Raw genomic sequence first — 22,744 nt, 5'->3', positions numbered from 1 at the left:
GTAAATATTAGCTCTTAATACCACCTGTGTCACCAGTTTCATTTTTTCCATTCCGCTCAATCTTCATAAAAAAAATTCAAAACAATTTCTGTAAATCATTGCACAAATCCTGCAGAACAAAGATGATATCACAGTGGAAATAAATTTTGGCGGGCAGTCAGTGACACAAAACACTATGCATAAAGATTCATTTTTCAGTTGATATCAAAATATCCAAATGTGGGTATAAAAGGTAGTTAAGGGGTATCAATATATCACGAGTACAAAAGACAAATATAGGTAAGACATAGATATTCTCTACTACATTTTAGACCATACACAGCTGAAGGCATGCTTGCCAAGTTCAACTGAGGAATGAAGATGATTTCACTCGTGCGAGAGAAAGAGATGGTGGAAACGCTTGCTAGACTTATGACATCTTTCCCAAGTGAGGATGAGGGTATGGGCTACGATAAATAATGTCGATAACATCACAAGGTCATATTACTTTTGTCTGCATATACACTTTTTCACAGCATACAGAATTCAGAAGTTAAGTCACAAGATTTCACAGCTGGTCTTAACTTTGCCGTCTTCAAAAATAGGGCATTTTATTTACTATAATGAAGATTGTGAGGTTTCTGCTCTCTATGATTGGTAAGACCCTAGCCCATATGTTTCTATAAAGCTTCACAATTTCCAATCAAAATAATGGTTTTGGACAGCTGACATCACCTTTGCTACAGAGATTTTTTTTTTTTAATTAAGACATCAGATCAAGATCTCTTCTACACCCCAAAAAGAGAAACAATCCTAGGTCAAGATTGAGAAACATGTTATAGTTCAGATAGTATCATTGGTCAGCTGTATGGTCCTTAATAAATCAGTTCACCTACCCAAGCCTTATCTTATTTATAAAAGGAGGGAGGTGAGTGAAATGATTTATAGAGCCAGCTCTGCAATTTACCAGCTAACTGACCCTGAGCAAATTATATCATCTTATGGAACCTCCATTTCTCCATTTGAGGGTTGAATGAGATGATGTGTGTGAAGTAGGTCTCAGTAAATACATGATAATCATAATACTACCAATAATAACAGTTAATATGGAGCATTTACTATGTGCTCTTGGCACAGTTCTAAGAGCTTTTATATAATTTTTTTGATCCTTCCAACAACCCTATGAGGTAGGTATTGTTATCATCCCATATTACTGATGAAAAAAATGAAGCACAGAGAGGTTAAGTAACTTGCCCAAATCACAGAGTGGGATTCAAACCCAAGTTGTATGACTCCTCGGTCTGTGTTCTGAACCATTTCACTATACTACTTCTTGTTATCAGCACTCTTTCCCCTTCTCTGTACTGTTTCTAAGATCCCTTCCAGCTCTGTAACTCCATAAAAATAAACTAGTTAGCTGCCCTGGACCCTGACAAGCTAAGTAAAGTTGGCTTCTCTGAGAGAATTACCAAGGTTCTAAATGTATGGAGGCTTAAATCAGAAAGAACGGCGTCCTGACTCAGTACCTATCATCCAATAATTATGTGTTGAATAAAGGAATGAACACAGAGGCTAAAAAGAGGTCCCGCATTATTTAATTGATCCTTACCAAACCATGGCCAAGAACTCATTCATTCAACAAGCACTTCTTGGGTGTCTACTACGTGGCAGCTACTGGAAAGCTTAGAACTTAGAAAACCTAAGTCATTATCAGTCAGTGATGATGTAGATTCCTGCACTGGATGGTAGAAAGTTGGATTAAAATTTTAAAGTTTTTTAGTTTTTAATCAGTGGAAGTCTTTTTCAAATGACATCAGGATGAAATGTCAAGACACAATAGACTTTAAAACCTCCTCTGCTCTGTCTGAAGCAGGGAGTGAGCCTGAAGTCCAGCTCCGCCTCTGTGTCATCCTGGAAGACGCTCCTGCAGTGTTGGGATGGCTCTAAAACTATTACCCAAAATAACGACTGGGTCTCTTTCAACTCCAGAATTCAATGGATAACTCTTACAACAATGGATCTGGGACTGTTTACCAATAAAGTTCATCTGATATGGACATGCAAGAACATATGAAAGTGGATATGTGCCTGTCTGCAAAGCTGGTGCAACAGCTATAAAGATTATGATCATATATATTTGCAGGTACTTTATAAACATTATCTTTAATCCTCACAACAACCTAATTAGGCAAGTACTGACAGATTCATTTTACAGGTGATGAAAGAGAGACTCAAAGAAAAAATATGAATTCCCAAGGTCACATGGGAAGCAGCCTCCCTCCAAAGCCCCCTGCTTTCCCCTGTACCCTGATGCCCCCAATAATGACCAAGGTCAAGCACTTGCCTACTCCAAAGAAGCTCTAACAGGGGGAAGACTTTTAATGACAACATGAGGACTGACAGCTTGCATGGAGTTCTGCTACTCAAGCAACACACACATTGCTTCACTGGGCAAAAAAGGTGACACCCAAACTGGGCCAAACTGTGGGGCATTCAAGCAGCATCGAGCACCAAAGCCTCAGGTGTAGTTAAGAGGTCTGGATGCAGCATCACAGAGGTCGCAGTGAGCTTGTACCGTTTCTCTTCGCTTGCTGAATCAATCACTAACGGATGGAAGAGCAGACCCAGGAGATGACTACTAGAAAATAACCCACTGATGAAATAGCAAAGCATCGCTCACAGTTCTATGGGGCAGTATGGGGGAAGGGAGGCGGGGTCATCCAAGCAGCGCTATGGTCCTCAGACACGGTGACTACAAGCGGAGAGACACATACAAGAAGGGCCTGAGGTACAGCTCCAACCATGGGGATGAGGAAAACATCTTCTACACAGGGTCACCGCAGATGAGGAGCAGATGACAGAATATCTGTCAAGGGCTCTCAAAGTGTTATTTAAATGTGAATATACTAAGACACAGTAGCCTGGCTATGAATTGCTAGGAAATCATAGCAGAAAACAATCCAGTGTGGTCACTCATGATTAAAAACAGAGTAGATCTTTCCTGAACGAGATTTTAGATGTGCTAGGAATCTTAGGAGATTGAGCTGACACTGTGACAAACTCTGCAAACAGTTGCTGGGGCTACAAATTAATGCAAACTCACATTTGTTTAGTGCTTTAACATTTACAGAGCATTTTCTTATCCTTTACCACATCTCATCCTGACCTGTGAGGTTAGAGGAGCAAATATTGCTAGATCCAGCTTCACACAAAAGGTATTTGGGGTAAGAGAGGTTAATTGACTTGCCTTGTATCAAACAGCCAGTGATACAGGGACAAAATATTAAATGGTCCCCTGTCCATTTTCTGAGGAGGGAGAATTCCTTTCCTGCTGAGACTAGCTATCTTCCTTATGCTGAACAGAACAATGGGTAAGAAGGGAAAAGGGAAAACTCCCTAAATAATAATAACAATGATGATAATAACAACAGCCATGATTTGGGAAGGTGGCTGATGCTGGAGAGTATGACCCAGGAGATGGTGTTGGTGATGCTGGGAAGTTTAGGGGCAGACAGAAAAGGAGAAAGAAAATGAGGAGATGGAACAACTATTACATGGAGTGGCTAAAGAATACTTTTTGGGAAAATCTAGTGGCTTAATGTTCAATACATCTTGATAATCTCTTCAAGAATCTTCCAGTAAGGATCTGCACTCTTCATTAACTCTCCTGGAACTGAATTTGAATGTGTTTTGTTTCTGCTGTTTTTGTTGATGTTTTGTGTTTATGGTGCCTTAAGAGAAAAGCAGCGTAGCTTACAAAGTAGGTCGTTACATCTGAGTTACACTGGTAAGTGGCAGGACGTGGGCTGGGTCTGAGTGCTTCTGCCCTCTACCCCAGGGCTTACCTAGGATAACACACTGCCTCTAAGCACCATGGACACGACGTGGACAGGGTTTTTTCAGAAGCATCCACAACACTGTAGGCAATGCCTGTGTGAAACATCATCTACAAATATAAAGCATAGCAACACGCATCCTAATAGTGTTAATAACACTTTCATAGCTCCTTTCCAACTGGAATCTCACAACCACGCTCTGACAGGCTCACAGAGGTTAAGTGACTTGCTCAGCGGCACAAGGACAGCAAGTAGCAGAGCCAGGACTTACACTTAGGATGTGACTCTTCATCCAGTGTGCTTTTCCGTAGTATGATGCTTCTCATTCAGGAAAAGAATGTTATAATGGGACAAGCAGGGGTAGCCAGATTAGAAAGATATTTCTGATCTCACTTGTAATATATTAACCAAATTTAATCTTATACTTTTCCCTGAGATGTTCAAAGTTCTCCCTCTCATCTACCCGGAGAAGACGGGACAAGCAAAAGATCCTGTAGGAAAAATGAAAGCATAAGATTGTTCCTGAGTGCTATGGTGCCTTCGCTATTGCTAACCACCACACTGATGACAAATGGACGACAACTCCTCAAAGCTGGCACAGCCCCTGCAACCTCAGGGCCAGTACAGTAATTCTGAACTGGTGCATACAATCAGGAATTGGGATGAAATTTAGGTTTGATGGCCATGGCTCCCTTCTACTCAAAAACCTTTAGACTCTCCACTGCTTTTTGATTAAAATTTCAGATCCTTAAATGAGCACTCGGGGCCCTTTTCAGCCTATTAATAGACATTCTCTGCTTGTATCTTATGCTCCTTAAAACCAGTCCTCATCCTGTACTTTTCCATTCCTCCACCTTTGGTTGTGCATTCCTTTTGCCTAGAATGCTATCTCACCCATCCTTGCTTGGGATAGCTGTTCCTATGGCCCCTGATCAAAAACAATCTCTCTCTCCCCTCAGTATTTTATAGCACTCCTAAAACACGACTTCAGAGTTTTTCATTCCTGTGGCTCATTTTCCCCACCTTATCATAAGCACCTCAAGGGCACAGATCATGCTTGTTAACCACGGCATCCTCCGAATGCCTTGCCTTGCACTGGGCTTTGCCCACCAAGAGGAACAGCAGGCCACTGGATAACCTGCCACAAATGAAAGAATGGTAGTCAGTTACTGTCTTAAGTAAGACAACGGCCACATTGGGAAGCAAATTGACTCTAATACCTCTTAAATAATGCATCCAGCAGTTTTGAGGTCTTCAATATCCAAGAGAACCAGTCAGTTACTGTCTTAAGTAAGACAACGGCCACATTGGGAAGCAAATTGACTCTAATACCTCTTAAATAATGCATCCAGCAGTTTTGAGGTCTTCAATATCCAAGAGAACCAGGGATCAAATCAACTGTACAACTAAATTTCTGTTACTCACCTTTCCATACACCCATAGTCTAAGATCTCTGTGATAAAAGTTAAGTGATGATTTGGGAATATAACATTTGTTGTCAATAAATGGAGGGTCCCTCTTGGGTTAACATTGCTTTGTCCTCACTCAGACCACTAGGTGGAAGATGGTAACCATCTGAATAGTTGGGCCCAATAGGCTGTCTTACTCTTGACATTAACAAGAGTATGATAGATCAAGGAATTCTACAAAAACTGTATTATTAAACAATGAATACTCGGGATGGCAGTTCCCTCGGGAAAGGTAGATTAGGCGAGGTGGGGGGAGGCTTCTGGGTTGCTGGTTACATAGGTGTGTTCACTGAAAATTTATCAAGTACACAGTCATGATTTCTGCATTTTTCTACAGCATGGTATATTTCGTTGTAAAGTTTTTATAAAATCAATACTGATAAAACAACTTATCTAATATTAAGAAATCATATCATTTAAAGCAAGATTTTAAAAACATTTAAAATCAGGTAAGATGAAGGAGGATTCAATCCAAAGTTTTTAAAATCGTTATTTATCTCAATCCTGGGTTTACTTTCTTCATTTCCCTACTTCCTCATTCACTACTTCTAGTAAGGCACTGGCACTTAAAACTCTGGCTTTTCATTTCTCCATTTAAAAGTTCCAGAGAGAATTCTGGAATTCTTACTACTCAACCTAATTACCTCTCTTGTACCAATGAGCAGAAAACCTAGCTTCAAGTTTCCCATCAAATGGCTCAGTTTCCAGAATGTCCCCTTTAGTTGTGACCTTTTCATTCACTCATTCGTTCAACAATTATTTACCAGTGCTATCTAGGTGCTAGACATTGTGCCAGATCCTGGGGATTGATTCAATGATGAACAAAATACCTGCATCCCCTCGGTTTGGAGCTTAAACTCCAGGAGAGAGAGATGGACTACCAGCCAATCACGGTGCGGTGACACAGCAGCATTAAGGGTTAAGGTGCTAGGGATCCCCAGAACCCAGAATTACGGGCAATGGATGTGGGGGTGGGGTGGAGGTAGGGTTTTCTATAAAAGTAATATCTAAGCTGAGAAGACAAGGAAGTTTGTTCCACAAACATGTGAAATGTGAGAAGTCCTAGGGACAAGACAAACAGAAAAGAACAAAAAATTAAAATTAAGTTTATTTCTCTGCAGTTTGACCCAGCCTGTCTCCAACCCCATGAGACTTTCTCATTAGTAGTGGTTCACTTGTTAACCATGCTGTCAGTCTTTGAAAATCATTGTCTTAACATGCTTTTACATAATACTAAATGGCATGCTCTGGCTTTAAAAATCCTCTCAGTTTTTTCCTCTAAACAAAATTCTTTAAAAACAAAAATTTTTTCAAGCAAAGAGAACAGTAAAGCACATATCAAATTAAAGTGCTTGAAAATTACAGCCAGTTAAGGTAACTATAAAATATTCTCAGGTCCAGATTGGAGAAAAAACTCTGAGGGGTTGCCAGTACTCCTTTACTGCCTTATTTTGATATCCTGTGACCTCTTTAAAAAAATAACATTTATTGACATTTGTCCTGATTATAAAAATAACACATCTTTCATTGTAGAAAACCCGAGATATAAAAAATAAAAACCATCTATGAGCCTAATACCCAAAGAACTTCTGTTAAATCCTTCCATGTGCTTTCATTTGCCTAGAATTTTATAAAATTGGAGGTCATATTCTACATAAAACTGCTACAGACTGAATATTTGTATTCCCCCCAAATTCCTATGTCAAATTATAAAGAGAGAGTCACTTAAAAAGAGACCCCACAGAGCTCCCTAGCCCTTTCTGCCACATGAGGACACAGTGAAAGAGCCTTCTACGAACCAGAAGCAGGCCCTCACCAGACAGTGAATCAGTCAACGCCTTGATCTTGGACTTTGCAGCCTCCAGAACTGGGAAATAAATGTCTGTTGTTTATAAGCCACCCAATCTATGGTATTTTTGTTATAGCAATCCAAACAGACTAAGACATATATTTTGAATCCTTTTTATTACAGTTGACTTATTTTATGAAATATTTCAGGTATACAAAAACATACAGATAGTAAGAGAACTTTACAGATACAACTGAAGCTGCCTGTGTATTCTCTTCCACAGAATTCCTCTCTACCCTCCTCGGAGGCAACCACTATCCTGAATTAGGTGTTTCTCAAACTCTTGCATGTTTTTATATTATTACCACATAAACAGTGCATCCACACATAATATAAAGATTGTTTTGCATGTTCTGAAACTTTGTATATATGCAAAATATCGATCATATCCTGAAGCTTGCATATCCCCCCCGCCCCTTATGGTTGATATTTATTCTTTTTGACACATTTTCCTCTAATTCATGCATCTTCACGGCTTCATAGCAGTAGTTCGCTGTTTGGCTATACCACAATTTACCCACTCTCCTGTCAATGAACCTTTGTTTCCAACAATTGTGTGCTATTATATCAACAATGCAACCAGAACACACTCTTGTCCAGGTCACTATGTGCTCATGGGAGAGAGTTTCTCTTGGGTACATCTACACCTAGGAGTTCAATTACTGGGTTCTAGAGCATAAGCATTTTCCATTTCTACACTTGAATCTTAAACGTTTTAAATAATAAAAATGAATAGTTCTTAAGTAAAATTACACAGGGACATCTCCAACCAAGTACCCCTTCTCTAGTTTGGGCCACAGTACCATAATTAAACAAAATCAAATGAATAAGTAAATGTGGGAGGCTAAGACACAATGACCAGCAACCAGGATCTATACAGAAAACCCACACACAGTTGCATGGAAATGATTGAACAGCAATTACACCTGACTGTCTTCAGTTTAGTATCTATAAAAGAAATGCTGGGCATCCTCAACCCTTACACAGCAAGAGAACCCTCTTCAGACTACATTCAGTAGGAGAGAGAGAGCACAAAGGAGAGAAAGACATATTCTGGGTAATAAAGTGAATTGGTGGCAGGAATTTTGCAAAGCATATTGGTGAAAGCAAACCTCCTCAGCCAAACAGTTGATGAAGATTCTTATTGAAAGTCTAAACTGTGAGCAAACAGAGTCTAAGAAATTGATTATTTTTTAAATGGTCCTTCCAGTGCAAAACTATGAGGGAGATAGTTCAGAAAATAATAAAGAACCTTGAAAATGATAGAAGAGGATATAGACACAGATGATTTCTGTGGGCCTCTTCCTTTACAGTATTTCTAATTGTTATGTGTGTGCACATAGAAGTGTAGAGTACATGTGTTGTAGTTTGAAAAAGCTCCTAGGGACTCTAATCCACCACTTCCCCCGCAACTTCCCTTCCATCAGCACCCTCTCGCACAGCCTTGGAAAACACTGCTGTAGGTTCTCTATATAGACGATCGATGCCACACATAACATGGAGTTTTCCAAACTACTTCTATATGTATTATCACATATCGATTCTCAAAATACCCTGGAGGAGGCAGCTGTTGCTATTATTCTCCTTTTACAGATGAGAAATATAAAGCTCAGAGAGGTAAAGCAATTTGCCCAAGGTCACAGTGAGGGCTGGGGAGGGGAGCTGTGAAATGCACCTGAGGAAACACAGATGAGTGATGACAGGTCACAGAAGGCAGACCTCCTACAGGAGGCTAGGCACTCTGCAATGTGCTTTGGACAAAAGGTTTGTTCAAAAGAGTAGTGCAGGGGGTGGACAGGTGCCTCTGGGCTTCAAATGCACACATAATGATTTCTTATGTTCAAAAACAGAAAGACCTAAAGCAAACATGAATTATTCCCTATACTTTTCTGTACGCTTAAAATATTTCATATTAAAAATAGAAGAATTCTGTGGGCAAAGTTTAGAGATGCCACCATGTTGAGGTTAGGCAAAAACCAAACAGTACCTGAGGCCTAGGTAGGAAAGATTTTACTTCTTTGGGGATCAGAAGAGGTGAAAGGTCTAATTCTGTTGAGGACTGAGGTTAGACAGGCAGACATCAGCAGGGGAAGAGAGAGTTGTGCCATCACTAGACCCAGACAGGAACTAGGGAGGCCCCAAAGAAACCCACAACACTTTACTCTGGGTCAAGCTGATTTCAGTAACCTGAGACCACACACCCAGGACTAACTTATTCTGTAAATCATTCTGAAATAATTCCCCCACTTAGCAGAAAAATTGTTTGTGCTTTTTAAAATAGCTGAATGTACCCAAGCACAATGCAGTGAGTACTGTGGGAAAGAGGCATTACAGGTTTGAAAAGAACAAAGACTAGGAATGCCAACGTTTATCTTTGGAGGAGAAATTCCTCTTTATCTTACAAGTGGAGGTTATGTCTAGTTACTTGGGCAAGTGGTGGTAACAAAACCCGGCCAGCCAAGGAGTCATGGGTTTGGGGACCATATTTCCCCAGAATCTCTCTGGGAAAATCTTTTTTTTTACTTTTACTTTTTATTGAGATTATGATAGCTTACAACCTTGTGAAATGTCAGTTGTACATTACTGTTTGTCAGTCATGTTGTAGGTGCACCCCTTCACCCTTTGTGCCCACCCCCATGCCCCCTTTCCCCTGGTAACCACTGGGAAAACCATTTTTTAAAAACTCTTCTGGGGGCCATCCCAGTGGAACAGTGGTTAAGTTCATGCACTCTGCTTCGGCGGCCCGGGGTTCTCGGGTTTGGATCCCAGGCGTGGACCTAGCACTGCTCCTCAAGCCACACTGTAGCAGTGTCCCACATACGAAACAGAGGAAGACTGGCACAGGTGTTAGCTCAGCGACAATCCTCCTCAAGCAAAAAGAGGAAGACTGGCAACAGATGTTAGCTCAGGGCCAATCCTCCTCACCAAAACAACAACAACAACAACAAAAAACCCCTCTTCTGTTCTTATCTGTCTTGTTGGTTTTACTTATTTCTCTCATCTGTCCATATTAACACAGTGGGGGCTGGGGAGAGGAACGCATCTTGCTGAAGGTGCATAGCTGAGCCAAGAATAAAACTCCGGCATCCTGTCTCTCAGCTCACTTCTGGACCATGCTACCTCAGGAAGGAACATTTGAAAATAGTAATTCTCTCCCACCTTGCAACCAAGCTGTGCAAAAGCACATGATCAATGAATGAAGCTGGCAAGTGACTCAGCACTGGGCTGGCTCTCCTGTGAGTCAGACCCAGAATCCTGAGTGGTTGGAAGCACAATCTCTTTAAATAAGACTTTAAAACCAAGGTCTTTACCACCCAAGATCATTGAAAGATTTCAAGGGTATTTTATTTTGTTTGAACAAGGATCATGATGTCACCTCTAGCATTTAGACCTGAGTCAGCTTGAGTAATTATATCGTTCATAATTTTCACGGATGTTGCTTTCTTTGTATACTGTAGCTTCAGGTAGTGGTCTTAAGAGTCCAGAACCAGTTGAGGTAGAGAGAGGCAAGAGCATAGACAGGACAGTCCAGTGGCTGGACCACAGGAAGTAACTAACAATTTGGGATCACATCTGCATCTCTACACGTTAACACAGGAAAAGACCCCAAAGTAAGGCCTTCTCTTATTCCTCTGAAGCATAACAACTATACACACAGCTTTGGGGGCATAGTGGTAAGCTGCCCCATCCTGACCCTGTCAATAGCCATTGGTTTGACCACCTGCTCCCAGCAGGGAAGAAGCTAGCCTCTGAGCAATGACCCCTGTGACAGATGGCATAGCACGGACAGAAAAGGGGCAGCCAAAAATATTCCTTCCCACAGAGGGAGGGAGCCTGGGTGTTTAAAGGCAGGAGTCAACTGAAACAAAGCAATGAAATTCACTAAGTGTATCTAAAACTTGCCCTCAGGGTATCAATAGCCTTTTGAATGAGAAATGAATCAAAACCCGTGATGAAGGGACCTCAGGATCCTGGGCACAGCAAGCTGCCATTAGCAAGGTTTGGGAACAAATTATCTTAGAGAAAAGTGTGACAATGAGATTTATAAAGTAAAGGACCCTCGGAGTCATTAAGGAGAACCTGAATATTTAAGGCAACCTTAGAATCAACTCAAATTTCCAGAGATTGACTCGTCTTGAAACAACATAAACAGTTCAGGGAATATCGATTGCAAAACGTCAATCCTGGAATGGACTTCAATTGGCAGGGAAAAAAAAAATCCACTAGCCCCTGCTTTGGTTTGGTTACCAGTACTGGGAGGGATACTTAAAAGAAGCAAAAGTGAAGAAGCTGGCACAAAGAAAGGTAAGGAAAGGAAGCGCCACTTATCACGTGCCCATGCCCAGCACTGTGCAAGGAGCCTTTACAGACAGCCACCATGACCCTAGGAAGGAAGCATTATGTTTTGTCATTTTTTTTTTTTTTTGGCTGGGAAATAGTCACCCTGAGCTAACATCTGTTGCCAATCTTCCTCTTTTTTTCCTTTTCCTCCCCAAAGCCCCAGTGCATAGCTGTATATTCTAGTTCTAAGCCCTTCTAGTTCTTCTACATGAGCCACCACCATAGCATGGCTACTGACAGACGAGTGATGTGGTTCCATGACTGGGAGCCAAACCTGGGCTGCAGAACTGGAGAGCACTGACCTTTAACCACTAGGCCATCAGGGCTGGCTCTCTTTTGTCATTTTTAAATGAAAAAACACCATAGCCGCATTACTCACAATAGCCAAAAAGTGGAAGCAACTCATGTGTCCATCGACAGAGGAATGGACAAAGAAAATGTGGCATATACATACAAAAGAATACTTTTAGCTTTAAAAAGGAAATTCTGATGCAAGCTACATTGTAAGTGAAAAAAGCCAGTCACAAAAGGACAAATACTGCATGTTTTCTCTTCCAATGAGGTCCCTAGAGTAGTGAAATTTATAGAGACAGAAGGCAGAATGGTGGCTGCCCAGGGCTGTGGGAGGGGGACTGGGGTGTTGGCGATTAGTGCGGACAGAGTTTAAGTTTGGGAAGATGAAAAAGTCCTGGGGATGGATGGTGGTTACAGCTGCACAACAATGTGAATGTACTTAAAGCCACCGAACTGTAACACTTAAAAATGGTTAAAATGGTAAGTTTTACATTATGTATATTTTACCACAATTTTTAAAGATAAAAAAACAAAGCATAGCAAGGTTAAGAAACATGGCCAGGTCAAACTAGTAAATGGAGAAGACATGATTCAACCTGTAAATTCCTCGGGCTCGCCTTCCTCTTCCACCACAGAACTAGACAGGGTTTGGGAGAGAGGAAGGACAAAGAGAGCGCTCAAGACGAGAGCCTCGAAGCTCCCCTTAACCACAGGGGACCTGGCAACAGTGGCTAATTTACATGTCTCCTCTCTCCTCCTCACCCCCTCACACTAGTCATTCCAGTGTTTTAACTCGAACCTTGTCTCATCTTCACCTTTTCATCTCTCAGCGTCTCCCAAGAGGACGCCCTGTTTAGGGAATGTCCTGTATATTCCAAGTTCACCAACATCACTCAACAGATTCTGAAAACCTTCCAGCCCCAGAAAGCCTCCGTGAATTGGAAAGTAACAGAATACTACCACCTCAAGTATGGAGGTCCTCTAAGTCATTCTCACCTGCTAAAAAAAACGTATGCTGGAGAATTCACTTGCAAAACAAAAAAAGCTGAATTTATCAGAGTTCTGAGATGCCTTAATTTCACCTAGCCCAACTGGTTCTATACTGCGGGCGGTTTTGCCCGCAGGGAACCTTGGCAATGTCTGGACACATTTTTGAGCATCTTAACTTGGGGGGCGGGGAGGGGGAAACTGCTGGCATCTTGTGGTAGGTCAAGGATGCTGCTAAACATCCTACAATGCAGAGAACAGCCCCCCCAGAAACATGACAAAGAATTACCCCATTCAAAATGTCAATAGTGCCATAGTTGAGACACCGATAGCCCAACCACACACCTTCTTGCACTTCCTTTAAAAATTACCAAGAGACAACAGCCTCGGCTACAATGCCAATGGTGGACAGAGAGCTGTGACCTGAGGCAGCCCACTGCATCTGCCAACAAAGTATTCCTCAAATTCTACCAGTCTTTCACCTGTGAGTCTTAGTGTTAGTTCTTGAAGTCAAACAGTAGTCAAATCCCTGTTCTACATGGCAGTTCTTCAAAGTCAGAAGCTAGTTACTATCTTATATTATAAACATAGTAGATGGACGCTGAAACAATTATCTATACCTGCTTTTACGTTTATCTAGGTTTAAGAGTCCCGCACGGAAATTCTCAACAGCAGGTAACATGTCTGCTCTGTGTTGCCTACCTGGCCAGTACAAAATATCATCCAGACTAGTACTTAATAGCATATAACTAGTGCTTACTAATATATAACTAGGTTGATGGTGAGCACGAAGGAGGTAAGGACCTACCAACCTGCTGTGATTCCCTGATAAGAAAAGTAGCTTTCTTTTAGGGAGAAGGGCCATTGCTGGCCATACAAACACAGGCCTGTTGATACTAACGCTCAACTCTTCTTTCCATTTTAAACAGTCTGCCAGCCACCGACAGCTGGGGGCCAGCATGCAGTCTCACTCAGCCCCCACCCCCAGCTTGTGAGAATCCCTACACAGTAAGAATCCTCTTTACCCTCCAGAAGGAAAGTAACCCAAACTCTGGCACATCTCCATAAAAGGCTGCTAATTCCTGGCCTATCTGCTTAGCTGGACCATAAAACTGCTGAAAACCTCTGTCACTCGACATGGATTACATTCTTAATGACATCAGCAGCCTAAGAGATTGGCTCTGCAGAAGCAAGGGGCTTTGTAAGCATTAAGTCTCAACCTTGAAGAGCTAGTCTACACAACGACAAGGACTCACTTCTGAACAAAGTCTGAACGTTGCCTGCTTGACTCTGATAATGTGTAGCCACAGTGAATGACTGCAATTTAAAAATGATTCTTAAAACCTCACCCACCTGACCTTTACTACCGGTCCGCCAGGCATTCACCTTCTAATACGCCATTCTCATTCCCACCGCTAATCCTCCACCTGGCACGCAGTTCTTCTGTTGTTTCCCAAACTAAACCCTTTAAGGTCTACATCAGGATCTCTCTCCAAGCTTCCATCAAGTCTTTTCTATTAACTCCATTCCATGATGCTCTCTCCCAGTCTGGATCCCACTTCTCCCTCACTTGCATACATTCTGCTTTAGAACTAGCCCCCAAAGGTTTTATTTACAGATGCTAAACATTCAACACGTATCAATTAATCAACAAAGACTTACTGAGCACCTATAATGCACTCTGCACTCTCGATTCTGTAGGAGATAGAGAGAGAGAAACTATGCACACCCTTTAGTTACTGCCCTTGAAGTGCCAAGACTAACTCATTCCAAACAATCACTAGGGGGCCAGCCCCTGGTGCCAAGTGGTTAAGTTCGCGTGCTCTGCTTCAGCGGCCCAGGGCTTTGCCAGTTCGGATCCCGGGCGCAGAACTAACATCGCTCATCAGGCCATGCTGAGGTGGTGTCCCACATAGCAGAGCCAGAAGGACCTATAACCAGAATATACAACTCTGTAATGGGGAGCTTCGGAGAGAAGAAGAAAAATAAGAAGATTGGCAACAGATGTTAGCTCAGGTGCCAATCTTTAAAACAAACAAAAAAAGAATGTTGATAAGAACCTGAGGGCTTTTCTTGGATAAAAGGCTGAAAATCCCCGTGTTACAGAGAATGGTGTGAAGCAGTAGCTTTCCCACCTGGGTGTCCTGCCAATAAAATTCAGCCCCATACACAACCCAAAAGACCAAAAAAACCATTAAATTTAAGAAGCACATAATTACTAAATTACAGCTATAGATCATAAATACTACAGAAGTTCAGAAAATAAGACAGGCTCTCTTAGTTCTCATTTCTTGGAGTGAATTTTATAAACAAAAGAAAAAAAAAGATCTACCCATTCACTCCCTCAACATTTTCTGAGGCTTTTTATGTATAAGGATTGTAAAGCACCTTGCATTTGTATCGCACCTACATCTTATATCTATTTTCTCATTTCATCTTTAACAAGAACGTAAGATAGACAGAGCAAGTTGTAACCATCAGCCTCATTCTCTAAATGAGGAGACAGCTCAGAAAGAGGAAGACATCTGCCCCAAATGTACAAGTGAACAAAACCAAGAGACAAGCCTCCCAACCCGGAGTCCCAGGTCTCTCTCTCCCCACAGCCCCTCCTCCAGATACACACACGACTGTGCTACTTCCCCCATCACTGCTGTTCAGACGCGATAGGAAAAAGCTCAAACTACCTAAATGAAAGCTTTCAGATCCTTAAAAGAAAATCTGTCAATCATATGCCTTTCCTTATATGTTTCATGAATGTGAAAACTCAAGTCCATAATCTAAGCTCCTCTAAATCTAAAAGTATATCCAGAAAACAACTGGAGAGTAGGGGTGGAGGGAAATGGAAACACAGAGCAGAATGAGAGGATGTACTTTTGTATTAAATATTAATGTTTATAAGGGAGAGAAATGACTCTATTTGGTTATGAACTTTCCATCAGTTAGATTAAACACTGTATCTTTAGAGACTAGCAAGTGCCTGGTACGTGGTAGATGTTCAATAGGTTTACTTAGTGAATGAATGTGTTTTTCCTGATATATTATGAGCTCCCTGAGGGCAAAGACCTCATCTCATGCACTTTTGTACCTGTTTCAAAGTAGGTAGTCAATAATGCATTGAATTAAACTAGTCACCTGGAAAATAGAGCTCTGCGTAGGAGGTTGTGTTGGTATTGTTTTCTTAGATTCTCTATTTGGCATCCATTAATCATGGTGCCAAACCAACAGCCAGAGTTGTTTACACCTCCCCTGCCATCCAGAGCCCATCCTCTGAACACCCTTTATCTAACTCTCACACACCAAGCCAATATTTCCTCTACCCTAAAGCAACCCAGGGCCAGGTTCCAGACAACTAGGAAGAGCCCCTGTCCCCCAGGGCCCACCAGAATTATTCAAACTAGCCAACCCTACACCATATCCCCTGCGCAGCCTTTCCCGCATAAAACACAATAAAGGCTCTGGACCAAACTTTCCACCCACTGCCCCTCCCTCCTGACCAAACTCGGTGCTGTCCCCTGTGGCCCTGTGTGGCCTGGCATGCCCCCTTCTCTCGGGAAATGCAAATAATAAACTCTTCTTTTAATAATTCTTTTTTTTTAACTTTTGAATTTTTATTAATCTTAAAAATTAATATTCAATGTATTCAAGTTTACAAATTCAAATCCCTTCTTTCCTCTTAAGAATTAAAGTTCAGCCTACAAATCTTCTATATAAGCACATTTTAACAATTACTTTTAAGGCAGATTTCACAAATTATATTCTCCGAAGGTTTTAAACTGTATTTAGAAATTTTCAATGATCCATCCTTTTTTTTTTTTTCCTTTTTCTCCCCAAAACACCCTGGTACATACTTGTGTATTTTTAGCTGTGGGTCCTTCCAGTTGTGGCATGTGGGACACCACCTCTGCATGGCCTGATGAGTGGTGCTATATCCGCACCCAGGATTCAAACCAGCGAAACCCTGGGCCAGCAACCGAAGCAGAGTGCGCGAACTTAACCCCTCAGCCATGGGGCCAGCCTCCAATGATCCATTCTTTTTAGAGTACTTCAATTGTCTAACTTAACTCTCAGAATTTTACTTTATTATTATTATTTTTGTGTGTGTGAGGAAGATTTGCTCTGAGCTAATATCTGCTGCCAATCCTTTTTATTTTTTTTTTTTGCTTGAGGAAAATTAGCCCTGAGCTAACATCTGTGCCAATCTTCCTCTACTTCACATGTGAGATGCCTCCACAGCATGGCTGATGAGTGGAGTAGGTCTGCACCCAGGATCCAAACCCACAAACCCCAGGCTGCCAACAGAGTGAGCAAAACTTAAACCACTCGGCCATGGGGCCAGCCCCTTGGAATTTTAACTTAAAATATCAATATAATAGTTCTTAATGTTTCTCATGTCCCCATACTTGTAAACATAAGTCTAAACCTCTTAATCAATTACCTATTTTAAATTTAAGCACAAGGATACTTTTGTCTCATGGGCAAAATTTTTATTAATTTTAAATATCGCTAACATTTAAAATAACAAATGAACACAGATTGCCCTTTAACCGAAAAAAAATAATAAGTGCTCGATTTACTTTATCACTTTTTCACATGGTTCTCACTACCTCTCTGTGCTGTCTCTCAGTCACCTTTATAAAATGAAGCCCCAGGCACAAACTAGTCGGATACCACCATTGCATCACCACCAGACTCAAAGAACCAGAACCAAGCCAGCTCAATCGTAAATGCTGGCTTACACCACCACTTACAAAATCTTACCTTCCCTATTAGACGGCAAACTCCATTGAAGACTTAAACAACATCTTCTTTTGTATCCCCTACTCGCCAAATTTAATGCTATCTACACAGTAGTCACTTAGTAAGCTGAATTTTACATAGATAAGTAAATAACTAGTTGGCTTTCTTTTAGCCTGAATCTTATCAATTACTAATTATCCCCTCTGCCCTCAAAAGAATCCCCAAAGTGGGTGATTAAACTCTAACGCTGCACAGTCTGGCAGTTTCCTATATATATATAGTTAAATATAAACTGCAATATGACCCAGGAATCAATCACAATCCTAGGTACTTAGCCTAGTGAACTGAAAACTGTGTTCACAAAAAAACCTATGCACAAATACTTAGAGCAGCTTTATCTATAATGGGTCCCAAACTGGAAGCAACCGAGACGTCTTTCAACAGGTGAATGGATAAACAAGTTGTGGTATAGCCACAGAATGGAGTATTATTCAATGACAAAAAAGGAATAAGCTAGTGTTCATGCAACAATATGGATGAATCTTAAATGCATTTTGCTAAGTGAAAGACTACATATTATATGATTCCATTTATGTAATATTCTGGAAAAGGTGAAACTATAGGTATAGAAAACAGATTAATGGTATTTAAATGGATTAGACAGTGTGGTGGGAGGTGGTTGACTACAAGCAAATGCACAGGCAAAGTTTTAGGGTGACGGAACTGTTCTATATGGTACTGGGGTGGTAGATATATGATGCTATGTATTTGTCACAACCCAAAGAACTGTACCTTACAAAGAGTGAACTTAAATGTATGCAAAGTTTTTAAAAACCAAATAGGCTGTCAGGGGATTCCAAGATAGAAAGTAGGCCAAGACAAATGAATCTACTGTATTATAAATGCGTGACACAAACTCACTGAAAGGGGTAGGGGAAAGAAGGAGCTGACCTAAGTTACCTTAGAAAACGTTGTTTCCAATGAAAATTATACGGCTAAAGATAAAAGGAACTGTACATAAATATTCTACTCTAGTTGGTAAATCTGTTGCTCACAGAAGTACGAGTTAACAATTTTGAACCTGCTTTACACGATTTACAGGATTGAATAAATAAGTAATCCACCACCTACTACAGTGGATGGTGAAGGCAGGTGTCTCACTGTCAGAGAGGGAGCTGCCCATAAACAAGGGGGAAGCTAGAATAAACTCTGTGGTACTGGGTTAGAGTCAGAGACATGAGCGTGAAACCATGTTTAACTTAATATATATACAGATGGATAGGTACAGAAACAATTACAAATATGTATATACACATGGGGTGGTATACACATGTATATTTCCTAGCTCTAGCCACTGAGAGGGCCTAGTAGCAACACACACACCCAACGCTCAGATCTTGGTTTCTCCAATGAAAAGAACCAGGGTTCCTAAGGAAAATGGCTGATTCTAGAGCTAGGGCAGGGAAAATAAAAGATGAGTCTGGAACATCTTCTAGTTCCAGAAGATAAAGAAGCGCTCAAGTAGCAAACGGACGAGGGCATGTTAAAGGGACACAGAAGCCAATCTGGAATACCCCCAGTAGCCAAAATTGGATCAATCTGAGCAACAAAATAAATAGCATGCTAAACGAATAACCTAAAGTATAAAATAAATACATGAGTCCACACTGATATAAATTAATGACAATAAATAAACACACGGGTAGAAGGAGTAAATCTTCCTTTACAGAAGAATTCCAAATAATATACGTAGAGACTATCTCCTCCAGGAAGTGGAACTTAATCCCCACCCCTCCTCCTCCAAGTGTGGGTTGGATCTTGTGACTCATTTCCAAAGAATACAGTATGAAAAGGGAAAATATGGTCACTTGACAGTGGAGAACCCTAGCAAACACTTCCTTAACCAAATAATTAAGGTTCGCATCACAGTAAGTCATGACTACTGCATCCCTCTGCAAAGCCGCTATCTGAGGAAAGGCCAAGGATGTACACCAGGAGCCATATCTCAGCATCTTCCAGGAAGCCTGCTCCGCTCAGGTCACTGTAAGAACCATCATCCTTTTCCTTCCCAGTGTGCCCCACAGTGGTATCTGATTCTACAGAGCCTTTTTATTTAATTTGACTGACGTGGAACAGGTTCAGAAGGCAAATTCAAGCAAGCAATTCCAAGAATGTTTTATGTAACAATTGCTTCACTATACTAAGTGCATAGGCCTTCCAAGATAACTGTTTTTCTTTATTCTCTATTTTCTACCTCCTTGTATTTCTTTAAAAAATAAATGCATGCTCATCTCAATTTTTCAAATAATACGGGTTAAACATAAAAAAATTAAAACAAGATGACTATTTGAAGAGCCACCAAAATCAGTTCTACTGCTTAATAATTTCGCCAAATAGGGTCCCCACTTGGAAAGAACCACACCATTCACTTTAAAAATAGTCTTTTTTTTTTCCAGATTAATTTTATAGCTAGTTTTATTTATTAAAATTAATTGAAGCAAATATCAATACAATTAAAGCCAAGCAAACATGAACATTGATCTGATTTCTGGTCTCAGATGTAATGTCATAAGGATTGTTATTAGGAAAATGCTCCACTATATTGGAAAATCCATACCTCAGATTTTCCAAGAAAGACTTGATTTCAAATAAACATCATGAACCATCACAAAACCCTAAATGACAACTCTTTAGTTTCCATAATATTAAATATATCTCCAGGATTGCTTATTACACAAACCTTTTTCACATCACATGTGCTGATCTAGGGATCAGAAAAAAACTAAAAAGATCATTCTATCTGTAGGGGCGGTTTAGTGGTTAAGATGCAGTGCTCTCACTGCCATAGCCTGGGTTCACATCCCAGTCAGGGAACCACACCATCCGACTGTCAGCCGTCATACTGTAGCAGCTGCGTGCTGCTGTGATGCTGAAAGCTCTGCCATGGTGATTTCAAACACCAGCAGGGTCACCCATGGTGGACAGCTTTCAGTGGAGCTTTTAGACTAGACGGACTAGGAAGAAGGACCTGGCCACCCACTTCTGAAATACTGGCCATGAAAATCTTATGAACAGCAGCGGAGCGGAGCGCCAGAAGATGCGAGGAGGGTGCAAAAAGACGGGGCAGGGTTCCGCTCTGCTGTACACAGGGGCACTAGGAGTTGGAATCAACTGGACAGTTCTAACAATAACAAACATGTGTAGGGCTTCTGTTCAACCATCAGTCCAGTAAATGATAACAGCTTTCACCTGCCCTCTCTACTTACACATGCACAGTTTTGTAGGTGAGAACACAGGACAGAAAAAACGTTCCTCAGAAGAAAGGCTTTAATCCAAACCAGCGTTTGAGGACTAGGGACTGAGTGCTCAATCAACTGGTCATTCTAATCCTCTTGACTGTCATATCCTTCCTTTTGGCTGTTTACTACTTAGTCATTTCACAATAATTTTTTCACAGTTTGTTGGCATGTCTCTTCCTAGAATTAGAAGGGGGAGGAAAGAAGGAAAATGTCAATTAATCCACTTTCTTTTTTTCCCTGTAATTTTGGTAAAAGACTTGGCAGAACCAGAGTTAGATGTTAATCAGAGTGAGAAAAAGATTTAAGATTCTATGAACATTTGTATTACCTATGCTAATATTCCTCTTCTTACCAAGGCTTAAAAAATTGATAGCTTATTTGTAGTTGAATGAAATAAGATATCAATATGCTATTAACAACTTGGCCATTTTAAATGGACACATATACTCTTTAGCCCAGCAATGTCACTCCCAGGTATTTGTTCTGGAGCTACTGCCTCATATTTGTAAAATATCTATATAAGGATATTCAACGCAACTTTCCTATAATAACGAAGGATTGAAATTGATGGAGTAAACATTTATTGACTTACTGAATAAATATGTATTTATTAATGGAATAACATCCATTGATAAAGGACTTACTAAATAAATCACAGTACATTCACTTAATCGCATTCTGCCCAGCTGCTGAAAAGCATGAGACCTTGTGTAGACACTGCTATGGAAAGGCCACGACATATTAAGTGAGAATGCAAGGCACACAGCAGTGTGTACAGTACACTACTGCTTTTGTGAATATGTGCACACTTATCCCCATCTTATGTTTGGTAATATGTGGAATATCCCCAAAAGGACACCCAAGAAACTGGTAGAAGTGGGTGCCTCCAGGGGAAGGACCTGGGTGGCCCGGGACAGGTAAGGGAGGGAGACTTACCTCTCACTCTGTTCCCTTTATATCTTTCAAATTTGGTACCATTTGGTACTTTCAAATTTGGTACAAATATCTACTCAAAAAGCTTTTAATTTAAATTTAAAAATTAAAAAGAAGGAGGAGAGCATCCTGCACCAAAGACGCTGGAGTGCTTCCTTGGGGTGTCTCCTCCACTAGGGACCCTGAGCGCTGTCAGTGCAGTCACTTGATCTTTCAGGGTTGATAACCTGCCTCGAAGCCACCACCTTTCTCGGCCTGCCAACCTTGGTCCTCTCTCAGCATGATGAACAAATAACCGAAGTTTCTGGTTCTAGTTAAGATGGAATAAGTACACTCTACCCTGTCTCTCCCGCTGAACTCAACTAAAATCCTCAAAAGAGCTGCTCCACGCATCATCTGATGACTCTGAAAAGTACATAATTGATAGCAGGTAGGTTGGGAAAAGAAACCAAAATTCAAAATATCATGAAACCAGCAGAGAGCTTTCCTTTTTTCTTCTCTGGTATCTCTTGGCCTGGACTCCAAGGCAGCCCAAACCCAGAACTGTGCACTAGCTGCAGACAGAAAGAGCTCCAAGAGAAGACCTCCATTTTCTGTCTAAACAACAGGAAAGGGAGCCCCTAAAGGTCAAAGGGAGTGGAGGAAATCCCCTGATTTTGTTTGTCTCCTCTGTTCTCTCCTGCCCTACCCCACGACAATTAGGCAGCGGTGGCAATGACAACAGCAGCCAGATAGAAAAACCTTTTCTGTGACCAAAGGAACTGCAATCCCAAAAGCAGAAGGCACTCTCCATTGCTTTGTTTTCTCTTCCTATCCTCTTGCCCTTTGGTTCCCAAGGGAAACGTAGTCACAAGGAGTACAAGGCAGAACAGAGAAATTAAAGTCTCAGCTTTCTAGCAAGAGGAGCAGGAAGGAGAATCCTTTGGATCTGGAAAGTTTGGGAAAACAACAGGGAGAGGAGAGAGCTCAATAAAGCTGCATGTGCACTCCAGGGCTCATCCCAAGCTGCACCTGCATGTA

At 41.1% G+C, this 22,744-nt stretch overlaps 1 protein-coding gene across 8 annotated transcripts in view; it reads right to left on the bottom strand.

The window, feature by feature from the left end:
- Nucleotides 1-22,744, bottom strand: part of SCN8A (sodium voltage-gated channel alpha subunit 8) — a 176,351-nt gene that overhangs the window by 131,449 nt on the left and 22,158 nt on the right. The window lies entirely within an intron of this gene.

The sequence above is a fragment of the Equus caballus genome, chromosome 6, assembly GCF_041296265.1.
Source record: "Equus caballus isolate H_3958 breed thoroughbred chromosome 6, TB-T2T, whole genome shotgun sequence".
NCBI classification, from domain to species: domain Eukaryota; kingdom Metazoa; phylum Chordata; class Mammalia; order Perissodactyla; family Equidae; genus Equus; species Equus caballus.
The sequence above is the reverse complement of the archived record's forward strand: the minus strand, read 5'-3'. Positions and strand labels throughout refer to the sequence as shown.